The sequence below is a fragment of the Lissotriton vulgaris genome, chromosome 3_1 (genome assembly GCF_964263255.1).
Source record: "Lissotriton vulgaris chromosome 3_1, aLisVul1.2, whole genome shotgun sequence".
In the NCBI taxonomy this organism is placed as follows: Eukaryota; Metazoa; Chordata; class Amphibia; order Caudata; family Salamandridae; genus Lissotriton; species Lissotriton vulgaris.
In genome coordinates this window covers 1141457468-1141471366 of record NC_141689.1, presented here as the reverse complement: position 1 = coordinate 1141471366, position 13899 = coordinate 1141457468, and positions in this window count along the sequence as shown.

Sequence of the window (13899 nt, the reverse complement as noted above, 5' to 3'; positions counted from 1 at the left end):
ATAACTAACGTCCTTGGATTGGCCAGGCTGAGAGATCTAAACATGACCTGGTTCCTTTCACTCAGACCGATATGGCAAAATTGCATTTTACCTGTGCTACGGTGTATGCTTTGCGGCGATGAATGCGTGTTGGACATCTGTCTTTCACTTCCATCAGCAGTACCAATGGACGTCGATACTCTGCTCAGTCCAATAACGGCTCACGCATTGTGTTGTCCCCAGCGGCTACCAATCCTGATGACGGCATTCGTGGAGACTCCTGTACTACAGCCAAGTGGTAACAGTGGAGCGAGTGACAAAAGCAACATCATCTAGGTACAACGTTCTGTGAGCATTGCTGGTCCTGCCTTCGATGACAGCAATCATTCTCACACCTGCCAAGTTACAGCGCTATCTAATTTGGTTGAACTATCACCTGATTTTGTAGACCAATTCTTTGAGAGCCTGTCTGATACGATGTTCTCACCCGTACAGAAACAATAACTTCTAGAAGCTTTCCGACACACAGCGTTCCCATGAACTCTGAATTCGGCCTTCAGTTTTGATCAACAAAAACTGCCAAGAGCTTTGGAAATCTATTTTCTTTGAATTGGACAATTTTTCTAATATTGACCTTTTTTGGCACAAACAATTCTTTGCTTAACGTAAAAACTATTCTTAGAGAACAGAAGCTTCACACTTCTATTTCTAAACACATCTAGAGACATAACAACATTACACCAGCCTCTAGCACATGTTATTACAATGCATTTTTATGTGATGATTTATCTCGCCCTTCTTCTGTCAGAGATACTTCATGTGTAATTCCTTTTGCATAATCGTTCATTGATTCCATATGCAATAATTTTTTGAATGATTTCTATGCTTTAAAAAACGTACAGTACCTAAAATTCATGTATTACAAGTACGCCTATTTCGAATGCATGTATGTATTTTGGGGTGGGCAATGTTACACATGCATCTAATTGCTTTAGTTTTAGTAATTTTGATGGACATTAACCCGTGGAGTGGGTGTTGCGTGTTTATCTAGGTTCCTGATCGATACTGTGACCTTATGCCCCTATTCGGCTATAAATCCATTTATTCCCTATATTGGCATAACCGTTCAAGTGCGATTTTCTGAAAAGTCATCTCTGGCCTCACACGAACAGAGCCACATTCCAGCATAGTTCTCTCTGCCACTTCCTTTGCGACCAATTAGTGCAATGACAGAGCAGCAGTCACTATCTGATATTCCTAGATAACACTCCGAGTTCTTCAACAAGATAAAAACTTAGCAAACCTGGAAATCCCCGCTTGCTATGTTTTGATTAGTAATGGAACTCTAATGAGCAACTGATAACTATCACTTCCTAGTGACATCTTTAATTGACGTCTTATGTCCAGCAAACTTGCGTCAAACCCGGCACCTGTCAGGTATAAATATTACCAACGTTGCCTTAAGCAATGTGAGCTGCAAGCTACTGTTGCTGATGCCAGCTGCCTGCAAGACTCCGTGTTGGTAAATCTAGCACTCTGTCGCTGCAGCCTGCTGTCCCTGTGGTGGTGAAGCTGCTGATACCATTATCGCTGCTAAAGCGCGAACTATGGTGCAGTACGCTTAAGGAGCTGAACAGCCGTCCTCTGCGAAGACATCCAGCAGATTCCAGCTGCCCGCGGACGCTGTCCCCCCTCCTTCCTCGACGCGCTGAAGAGACCCGCTGCCTTTCTCGTGCAGAGAAATCCAGCCACGGCGTTTCCGGTTTACCCTCGCGGGTGACTTGGATATCGAGAGAGACCCCTGAAGGAGATACCAATCCTCCATCATTCTATTCAGAGGTATGGTGTTGACTAAACCCTTAGACGAGAATTCTTGAAACAAACCTTGGCAAAACCAACTTAACTTAAAGCTACTTAACTTATTCCCCTTTCACGTGTTAGGCTTAGGTCAGGCACACTGGGGTAGGCTTAGTTAGAAGCACCAGTTGAGTATGTTAGCCTAATGTATATATGACTGTATATATGTTTTATTACTTTTAAACCATTGTATGGCTAAGAAACCATATCAATGCTTTTACAGTTCTATTTCGCAATACTTATCTTACTGTACGTACTTTTTATAATAACAATTATTGCAATTGTGGCAATACATTTCTCTTGTACGAGAAGAAAGACTGTTCAATAAATGTTAACCCTTTACTGACAAACGCCTGTCTCTCTATTCTCTACATCTCGTGAAAGTAAACTGCACTAGACTGACTGAGTGAAATTCATGTCTATTGTTTCACACGACCCTAGAGATTGACTCTTGATCTGAGGAGCAAAGTTGTCATGTTGCACGGTTGTTGGAAAGCTGAATCCCTTCTTGTCTGTGCCAAGGAAGCTGATCACTTCCTATGCAGAGAAGAAAGTTTCCAGTGACCTCTGAGCTAGTTGGTAACACAACCCAATTAAGTTTAGCATAGTCAGTGGAGGCCTGGAATATCCGCAGTTCCACGTCGATACTACTGTTTATGTTATTCCAATGCGCAGGGCCTAGTGGGAAACTAGGAACTACACTACAGGGGGTCCAAATAATCCAAGATGAATTCAAATAGAGTCCTCTTTAGATTTCTTCAATGTTTTCTTTAATAATGTTATATATTGAGACCACTTCCCTTTCATTGCGCTCTCGTGCTTGCTAGCACGAGAGTTCTCTTCAATGATTCTGGAACTGAGTTCTTCAGTCGTGAGGATTCCTTGCACATCAGATTGGACGTTGGCTTCCTCACGACTGGACGGCTCTGGCTGTGGGTGTTTGGAATCGGAAATAAGCTAAAATAAAACACAAGCTTCAACCTACGCAAGTTTCCTGCATATGTTTCTTAACATATTTGGCGACGATCGGGATTTGCTGCACCCACGCCAGCTCCCTGAAATCGACCACTTCGCTTTGTGCCTCTTCGGCTGAGCCTGCCTCCAGTCCGTCTCCCTCCACACCAGGTCGTATACTTCTGGACAATTTCCCTGTCCATTTTCTGGCTCCCGACGCAAAATTTATCAATTTCATCGCCTTTCTCTTGGCGCTACGTTTCTCTGGCAGTTACCGCCTCGCGCTTAGTCATGCGCGCAACATTCTGATTTCCTGCTCGCGCTATCTCACGCGCGCCACGCCTCAATCGCGGAACAAGCTCCACTGCCTCTAGAGATCAACGTCTCACTGTCTCCTTGACAATGACGCCGGCGGCCATTTTCAGCGGCCTTTCAAGCCTTCTGCCCATCGCGCTGTGTTTTTCATGCACCGCGCTGCCTTTCACACGCTTTTTATCAGCGTTTTCTTCGCTTTCTTCACATTTTCAAATCCTTTCACAGCGATAGGCACGCTCATTGCCTACCATGTGTTATATATTGAGACCACTTCCCTTTGGCTTGGCCTCTGCAGCCAGCATTTTCCAAAAGCTTATAGACAACCTTTTTCAAGACATTCCTGGTGTACAAGCATACCAAGACGACATCTTGGTCTATGCCAACGACTCGTTTCAACACAATCGCACTCTCAATACCGTGTTACAAGTCCTAGAAAAAGCTGGCATGACTGTTAGACACGATAAGTGTAAATTTGGTGTCCAAGAACTGGATTACTTGGGTCACTCCCTTTCTCCCAATGGTATCAAACCCAAATTCTCCTTAATTAAAGCCATTCGTGATGCTAAACCCCCCAAGGATCGTGATGCTCTTCGCTCCTTACTTGGTTTGTCCGAATACTACGCAAGGTTCGTTCATGGCTACGCACAAATTGTTGAACCTTTAAGAACACTCTTAAGGAAAGGTGTAAAATTCGTTTGGTCCCAAGACTTGCAAAAAGTTTTTGACCAAGTCAAAAGGATCATCGAAGACTCACCTGCTTTGAATCCCTTTTGCGACGGCTCTATGTGCTTCATCACTGTAGACGCCAGTCTTACCGGTTTGGGCGCTGTCCTGGGTCAGTGGGTTGAGGGCAAAGAACACACGGTTGCCTTTGCATCCAGAACCCTTCTTCCTGCTGAAACCAGGTACAGCACAATTGAAAGAGAAGCCCTGGCTTGCGTCTGGGCTATTCAAAAGTTCAAATCCTACATTTGGGGTCGCGAATTCGAAATTTACACAGACCACAAGCCGCTTATGCATATGCTCTCTGACAGTACCTCCAATAGGGCTTCCGCTAGACTCGTTCGTCTCCTTTCTAAGCTTCACGAATTTCACTTTGTCATCAAACACATTCCCGGAGGTAAAAATTTCAGGGCCGATTGCCTGTCTAGAATGTCCCGAACTGATGATTCAATTGTAAATGATGATATTGAGTGTGTTGTTGCCACCATTGATGCAGTTGCCGAGTGTCAACCCATTTCTGAAGCAGAATGGAATACAGCTTATGCCAATGATCTTGTTCTCTGTAAAGTTAAGGATTTCATCGTCAGCAAATGGCCTGAACGTAGAACCTTATCCTCTGATCTCAGAGGTTTTGCTAATGTTTCAGAAGAGCTTTCCCTGGTCAATGATATGGTCATGCGCAATGATCTTTTTGTTCCCCCTCAGTCTGTTCGTGATCATATCATTCGCTCTACTCATCAGGGTCACCTTGGCATCTTTAAGACCTGTCAACGCATCAAACAATTTTACTGGTGGCCCTCTATGGACTCTCACATTAGGAAGATGATTGACAATTGCACCCAATGCATTCTTTCTGACAAACATTGGAAGACCCTTTCCACACCTTTATGTCCTGTCTCTCTACCGGCTGGCCCGTGGGACAAAGTAGCTTTGGACTTTTCTGGTCCCTTTGATATTTTACCCTCTGAACACAAGATTCTCATACTCCTGGTTGATTATTACTCCAAATGGCTCTATTATTCTTTTGGCAATTCTGCTTCTACTGACAATGCCATTAATTTTTTACAGTCTGTTTTTGACATTGAGGGTTTTCCCAAGTCCATCGTTACTGACAATGGAACTCATTTTGTCTCCCAAAAAATGTGCTCCTTTCTCAAACGTAACGATATTTTTCATCACAAAGTTGCTTTGTACTCTCCCTCTTCAAATGGCCTTGTTGAGAGATGCAATCGCATCATTAAAGAGGGTGTTCAAACCGCCATTTCTTCTCGGCTTGACCCTTTACCCTTTGTTCATGACAAAGTGTGGGCCTACAATACTTCCCCACATTCGACCACCGGGGTCTCACCCTTTAGCTTACTCAGAAAAAGGAAAGTTCATTCTGTTCTCAATCCCACTTGGTTGCATAAGAATGTTGGTTTATCTGATTTCTCCTTTTCTGTTCAAGATCGTGTGTCTGCTAAACAATTGTATATGAAATCACGTTTTGATCAAGGTAAACATTCTGTTGATCAGCCTTTACAAAAAGGAGATATGGTTCTTATCAAAAATCCCAAAAGAGTTTCTAAAGGGTTGTCTAAATTTTCTTCTCCAAATTTGGTCACACAAGTTGGTAAGACCTCAGCCCTTCTTGATGACAGTGGATGGTGGAACAAGCGAGCTCTTGTCAAGATCTCTCCACTTCAAGCCCATGTCATCAAGGAACATGCCACTTCAGATTCTGAGCATTGTGATTGGTTTGACTTTCTCTGACCCCAACCACATTCCTACGAACCAGTGCCCGTAATCCCTACGTCCTCAACGGACACCACTCCTGCCCTCTCTTCCCTTTCTCCTGATGCTCTCCCCTCCACATCCGCTTTGCCAACATCCTCTGCTTCCGAGGAGATTTCCCTTCCACATGATTCGACTACTCTAGAAACTTCTGAAGTGGCAACAAAAAGGGCTTTTCGTTTGAAACAACTATCCTGCAGGTTGAGAGATTATGTTTTAGAATGACTTTACTTAACCCTGTACTTGCTTACGTTTATTTTTGTTTTTCTTCTTGTTAAGATCTTGTATGTTTGCTTTGTTTCCCTTCTTAGTGGGGAAGATGTTATATATTGAGACCACTTCCCTTTCATTGCGCTCTCGTGCTTGCTAGCACGAGAGTTCTCTTCAATGATTCTGGAACTGAGTTCTTCAGTCGTGAGGATTCCTTGCACGTCAGATTGGACGTTGGCTTCCTCACGACTGGACGGCTCTGGCTGTGGGTGTTTGGAATCGGAAATAAGCTAAAATAAAACACAAGCTTCAACCTACGCAAGTTTCCTGCATATGTTTCTTAACAAATAATATTCAAATTTCATAGAAAGATTCTCCCAGCACGTAAATCGCCAACACGTGTTTCATCCTACACAGAGACTTGTACCACCTACACAGAGAGATGTACCACCTAAACTGGTCCTGTAAGAATTCACGTCCTGCATGATAAGGTGCTTTGTGATCTACAAAGGGTGCTGGATATGCACTGCGTTGTACAACAATGTTTGTTCAAGTTTACGTGCTCCTGGGTATCACTCCCCACTCAGGAGTGTCTTTTAATACTGATTATTGGGCAGAACCGAAACTTTGGTCTGTCTCCCTGGGCACTGTATTTGCTGAATATTCAGTTCAACAGTCTAATAAAAAAGATGCCTGTAGTGGTTTGTTGCCAACGTTTCTTTTATTTCATATTTTCACTTCATATTTTCGCTTTTGGATGTTGTATTCACATCTCATTTAATACATCATGGTTTTCAATTTGTGAGTATCTTATTCATATATTAACAAACTTCTCACTTTCCAAATGCATTTCGGCACGGTTTGCGCCTTTGTCAAGGGATCAATCTGCAATAAACGGAAATGTATATTTCATTTAGCTGTGCATACTTTGCCACCATTCTATGTAATCATACATCATGCATTTGTATAATCATCTAATAAACATATACAACAACTCATCATATTGTCAGAATTCATAATTGGTGCGTTCATGAGCATTTAATAATAACAAAACAAATCCTACGTGCAGGCGAGCCTGTTTGAAGTCGTGGGTATCTCTCGTAATGTTAATGCATGTGGTTAAATGGCGCGTTGTTAAAAAACATTTAAACTGTGTAACAATTCCTTGGTTATGGGAGTTGCCAGTTACGCATATGGATTGCCTATGTTACCCTCGTCACTATGTTGCGTAAGGACCCTAAGAGCTCAACTACGAGTTCTATATCGTTATACAAAAGCTGTTTGATAATCAGAATGAAAATACTACTGCACAGAAATTCTTATTTTCACCATAAATAAGTGTGAATGTGATTTTTATATATAACAAGAATGTAAACATCCTACCCGGACCTTGGAGCCCCAATGTGTCCAGGGTTGTTGGATATTGTGATCCTTACCTATAAGAAAACATAGTAGAGAACCACATACAAGAATAATGATTTATATATCAAAGAACTCTACATTTGCCACTCAAACAGTGCCCAGGACACACATAGAGCAGTATTATCTCTATATATTATACCCCACAGAAAAACTAGACTGAAGGTATATCTACTAACCCATTAACTTATATATGGGAAAGAAACCTAAATTGAAGTAAGATTGATACTCACCCAGCTTTGTGTGGGTGGTAGACCTCACCTCACCCGGCATCCGCTCGGGAAAACTGAGGCACCGCTCTATTGTGCAAAGTTGGAAATAAAAGTTTGACGTAATGAGAACCATCATGCCCACTAAATTCACAACATATTAATTTGCACAACATAAAAAACCTAATTGTTTAAAAAGGGGGAACCCACTGGTGCCCAGAACAGAAGCTGACAGGAGAAGGGAGCTGGCTGTGAATTGACAAGCACTCTGTTTAAATTATTGTTTGGTAGTTTCAAAGTGATTGAAGCATAAACTCAAGATGATCCTGAGGTGTTGCAATCCCACCACATAATACCCTCATGGAGGAAAAAACATAGTGGAATTGAAAAAGGAACATCGAACCCTGCGACCTACCTCTCCGTCGGTACCCCTCTCTAGCGTCCGAGAGGAAGTGGAGGTGATGTCATCAGGCAGCCGCGGGTTATTTATACCCATTACAATTGAATAATTGGTAATAAACAGAACTTAATTGAATCGTATTGCGCATGTATAAAAGAAAACGCTGCTTTTTAGAAGATGCGCAGTAGATCTAAATGGTGGCTTGTTTGTTAATACGCGTGCGCCGATAAACAAGCTACTGTTCACCGGCTCGCGTAGAAGTGGCTTAATTTCAGCGCATGCGCAGTATGGTCTGTTTGGATAGCGCAATCGCGTAAAAATGACTCAACACAAGCGCGTATGTGATACTATGTTCGCGCATTATGTCGTGCTTAATCTAGTCGAGTATACGGTCTGATTTCTAGGAAAAGACATCACACCGAGTGAGCCTTTTGGGGACCATTATACATTGGCCAAGGAAATGGAGAAGCCCCAATTGTTTCATACGTTAAGGTTCACCGTATCAGAGTCGATGTAAAATATCAAAGAGTGAACGCACAATCCTTTCCGGATTGCAGCACTGGCCGAAAAAATGTATAGACCACTTATCACAACCACTAGTATATTATAGTGAGTATTCGATGTACAGCACCTTTATGTTTACAGTCAATCATGGCATTATAGCGACGACCATGGAATATCGTCATTCAATCCCTGCACATCACTCTTAACTCTGAAAATCCATTTTTGCTCTTTGATAAAGAGAAATTTGGACACATCACTAATATGTGATGGGATGAATGGGTGTTCCAATATCACCCATCTCAGTTCTTCTGCTTTGTATTTTAGAGTCAGAAAAGGTGTGGTCAAACGAGTTGATTGTTTTTGGCAACGAATGGTGCTTTTATGTTCGCTTATTCTAAGTTTGACTTTGCGAGTGGTGTGACCTATATAACGTAGTGAGCATGGACAGGTTATCATATAGATGACTTGCTCAGTGTTGCAATTTGTGTGTCTTTTTAAAACCCATGGTTTGTCTGTGCCTATATCTACACTGTTGGTTTTGTAGGTCTGCGGGCAGACATTGCAGGAGCCACAGGGAAAATGGCCCTGTACTGCTGGTAACTCCCATAGGGTGTTGTTGGTGACCGGGGGCATCATTCTAGGTCTCGTGTGTACTAGACTGTCCCTGATAGATGGTGCCCTCTTGAATGAAAACAGAGGAGAAGGAATAGAAGTTTGTGCAATATTCAGGATCCCCCAATGTCGCCGCACTATCTTTTGAATGTGATTGGAAAGCACACTAAATATGCTCATAAAAGTTAGCCTGTCTAGAGGTGCTTTATCCAAGTGTGGTTCCAAAAGTGCCTCCCGGTTATTATTGGAGGCACGTTTCCAGGCTCTTTTGACCAAATACGATTCAGAAAAGGGGGTGGTGATGAACAGAGTGTCTGAATTAAGCAGACCACTCTTACCCAGTCCAAAGATCAGGGCTTGATCCATCACCGTTATTTATCTCACTGCACCATCCCAGCTCAGAACCTGGCTATATGCAAATCAGTCTGTCCCTGGCCCAGTGCATCATGGGAACAGGGCAGACTAAACTACCAAGCCAATTCTTCACCAGAAAGGAGACAAGCTACCGGGGACCTGTTTATGGCATTTCAGCCGTCTTCGGCCCGGCTTGCTTGAATCCTGATGGTGCAGTGAGAAAGGGACTCATGTCTGAGTATACCCTGCCACACCTATAGTGGCCAAAAACGATTCAGAAAAGGGGGTGGTGATGAACAGAGTATCTGAATTAAGCAGACCACTCTTACCCAGTCCAAAGATCAGCTTAATTCCGACACTCTGTTCATCACCACCCCCTTTTCTGAATCATTTTTGTCCACCATAAGCGTGGAAGGGTATACTCAGATGTGAGTCCCTAGCTCATTGCACCATCAGGATTCAAGCAAGCCGGGCCGAAGACGGCTGAAATGCCAGAAACCGGTCCCCGGTAGCTTGTTTCCTTCCCAGTATAAGAATTGGCTTGGTAGTTTGGTCTGCCCTGTTCCCATGATGCACTGGGCCAGGGTCAGACTAATTTGCATATAGCCAAGTTCTGAGCTGGGATGGTGCAGTGAGCTAAAAAACGGTGATGGATCAAGCCCTGATCTTTGGACTGGGTAAGAGTGGTCTGCTTAATTCAGACACTCTGTTCATCACCACCCCCTTTTCTGAATCATTTTTGTCCACCATAAGCGTGGAAGGGTATACTCAGATGTGAGTACCTAGCTCATTGCACCATCAGGATTCAAGCAAGCCGGGCCGAAGACGGCTGAAATGCCAGAAACCGGTCCCCGGTAGCTTGTTTCCTTCCCAGTATAAGAATTGGCTTGGTAGTTTGGTCTGCCCTGTTCCCATGATGCACTGGGCCAGGGTCAGACTAATTTGCATATAGCCAAGTTCTGAGCTGGGATGGTGCAGTGAGCTAAAAAACGGTGATGGATCAAGCCCTGATCTTTGGACTGGGTAAGAGTGGTCTGCTTAATTCAGACACTCTGTTCATCACCACCCCCTTTTCTGAATCTCTTTTGACCAAATGTCTTGGATATTGTCGTTACTTCAATTGAGTAGCCAGTACCTTAGCATGTTTGTCAAACATCGGTTTTGACAAACAATTTCTCCGAATACGGAGGAATTGCCCCACTGGAAGATTGTTGCGTAAAGATCGTGGGTGATGACTGTTATAGACTAGAAGGGAATTCCTTGACATAGGTTTCTTATATAGCTCACATTCGAGTTTACCATCTCTGGGATAAATTAGAATGTCAAGAAATGGAAGATGTCCCTTGCTCATTTCCACAGTAAAATTGAGGAACTGATTTTGTTGGTTGATCCACCTATGGAACATCCCTACCTCTGATGGAGTGCCTCGCCAAACCATAAGAATATCATCTATGTACCGTTTCCATAGCAACACCTTTCCAAAAAAAGGGTTGCCATGGTTAAGTACACAGCTCTGTTCAAACAAATGAACATAGAGGTTAGCGAGGCTGGGGGCAAAAACACTCCCCATCGATGTTCCGGAGGTCTGTAGGTATATCTGATCCTCAAATTTAAAGAAATGTTGCATCATGGCCAGTCTGGCACATTCCATGATAGAATTCACGGGGGTAAAGCTATTCAATTCCCTGTTGGATAGGAGTAGCCTTTAGCCTCAAGAGTTTCTTCCTGTAGGATACAGGTATAGAGGGACTCTATATCAAAACCACCTCATCGCTGCTGTGCTGAGCGGTCGCTCCCCAGGCTCCTGCCTAGAGCTGGTATCGTTGTGCTGCTTTTGGCTTTAAAAGTGTCTCGTGATTGCTGCTACGCTTTCTGTGCGCTAAACTTGCTACAGTGCCTTTGAAATTGATAGCGCGATAATCCCCGGCGCTCTGCTTTCCCCTCCGCTGCCATTTTGTACCTGTTATTGTTGTTTTGAGTAGAAGCCCGTCCTCTTGAGCCTGCCCCGCCTCCCAGCTGAGCCTCCCTCCCACTGACTACATACAGCGCTCCAACTCCTGGAAGCGCTGTGACCACCTCATCGCTGCTGTGCTGAGCGGTCGCTCCCCAGGCTCCTGCCTAGAGCTGGTATCGTTGTGCTGCTTTTGGCTTTAAAAGTGCCTCGTGATTGCTGCTTTGCTTTCTGTGCGCTAAACTTGCTACAGTGCCTTTGAAATTGATAGCGCGATAATCCCCGGCGCTCTGCTTTCCCCTCCGCTGCCATTTTGTACCTGTTATTGTTGTTTTGAGTAGAAGCCCGTCCTCTTGAGCCCGCCCCGCCTCCCAGCTGAGCCTCCCTCCCACTGACTACATACAGCGCTCCAGCTCCTGGAAGCGCTGTGACCACCTCATCGCTGCTGTGCTGAGCGGTCGCTCCCCAGGCTCCTGCCTAGAGCTGGTATCGTTGTGCTGCTTTGGCTTTAAAAGTGCCTCGTGATTGCTGCTTCGCTTTCTGTGCGCTAAACTTGCTACAGTGCCTATGAAATTGATAGCGCGATAATCCCCGGTGCTCTGCTTTCCCCTCCGCTGCCATTTTGTACCTGTTATTGTTGTTTTGAGTAGAAGCCCATCCTCTTGAGCCCGCCCCGCCTCCCAGCTGAGCCTCCCTCGCCCCTCCCCCCCACCATCCATTTATGACAGATGCATTTGCGCGCAGCGTTAACGCGCAGCGGTCGCGCCCAATTTGTGCCGAAGGTGCACCAAAGGTAAGCTCGTCTACGCCCGTCCGCGCCAAGCCCGCGCCAAGCGCCAGACCCCCTGGCCCCCGTACCACCCTCCCCACCCGAGTTTCATACGACGCCTCCACCCTCCTAGCCCTTAACCCCGGCCGACTCCCCAACTGCGCCCAAGCCACTCCTGGACGCACCCATGGACCCTTCACATGCAACTTCTGCAAGTACGACGGCACCAAGACCAACTCATCATCCACTAACACAAAACAGAAATCTGACACCAACCACCTAAAATGAATCCTGCTCAACACCCGCTCGGTCCACAGACACGCCATCGACCTTTGGAATCTACTAGACACCATCTCTCCGGACGTCGCCTTCCTAACAGAAACATGGATGAACGCCTCCTCAGCCCCCGACATCGCCACTGCCATCCCGGAGGGCTACAAGATCATCCGAAAAGACCGCACCAAACAAACAGGAGGAGGAATCGCCATTGTCCATAAGAACACCATCCGCGTCTCAACCAGCTCAGATGACAACCTCACGATCGCCGAACACCTCCACTTCCAGATCCACACCGACCCAAAGACCACACGCAGAGGCACCCTCCTCTACAGGCCACCAGGACCCCGTGCACAATTCAGTGAAGACATCTCTGACTTTATCACCCCTCACGCCCTCCCCTCCGAGGACTACATTCTTCTGGGAGACCTCAATTTTCACCTGGAAAAGAGCAAGGACAGAAACGCCACCACTCTTCTGGACAATCTCGCCAACCTCGGACTCAAACAACTTGCCAATACCCCCACTCACTCCGCAGGTCACACACTCAACCCTATCTTCACCTCCAGCAAACATATTTCCTTCAGCCACACCACAGCTCTCCATTGGACGGACCACAGCTGCGTGCACTTTATCTACAAAAAGACGACAACGCACAACCATCCTCAACCTACTCTGCAAAGAAACTGGAACAAAATCACCATCGACCAGATCACCTCATCGCTTCTTCAAAACCCCCCTGCCCACTCCTCGAACCCCAACCAAGCAGCCATTAATCTCACTCAATGGCTCACCAACAGCGCCGACAACCTAGCACCTCTGAAAAAACATCAAATCAAACTAGGCAGCAAAAACGCCCCCTGGTTTAACGATGATCTCAAGAAATCCAAGAAACTCTGTCGCTCCCTTGAGAAGGCCTGGAAAAAAGACCCTAACACCAGCACCAAGGACGCCTTCAAAAACTCCACCCGTATACACCACCAACTAATCCGGACTGCAAAGAAAGCCGCATTCAAAGACCGACTAGACAACAACGCCCATAACAGTAAGGAATTATTCAACATAATCAAAGAGTTCACCAACCCCACTGCCAACTCCAACGACATCACGCCGTCCCAAACCCTTTGCGACTCCCTTGCTTCGTTCTTCCACGACAAAATCGCAGACATCCACAACAGCTTCGACAACCAACCCGGAGACCAACCCACTCAACCTACCTCCAAACCCAAACCCCCCTTGAACCCCCCCTTGAACATCCTTAATGACTGGAACCCAATCTCCACTGAGGACACCATCCGCCTAATGAACTCCATCCACTCAGGATCCCCCACTGACCCATGCCCTCACCACATCTTCAACAAAGCAGACTCCATCATAGCACCACACCTCCGAGACGTCATCAACTGCTCCCTCAACTCCGCCATCTTCCCGGATACCTGGAAGCACGCCGAACTCAGCGCCCTTCTGAAAAAACCCACAGCTGACCCCACCGAACTCAAAAACTACCGCCCCATCTCGCTCCTACCATTCCCGGTCAAAGTCATCGAGAAAGCTGTCAACAACCAGCTCGCCGCCTTCCTAGAAACGAACAAAT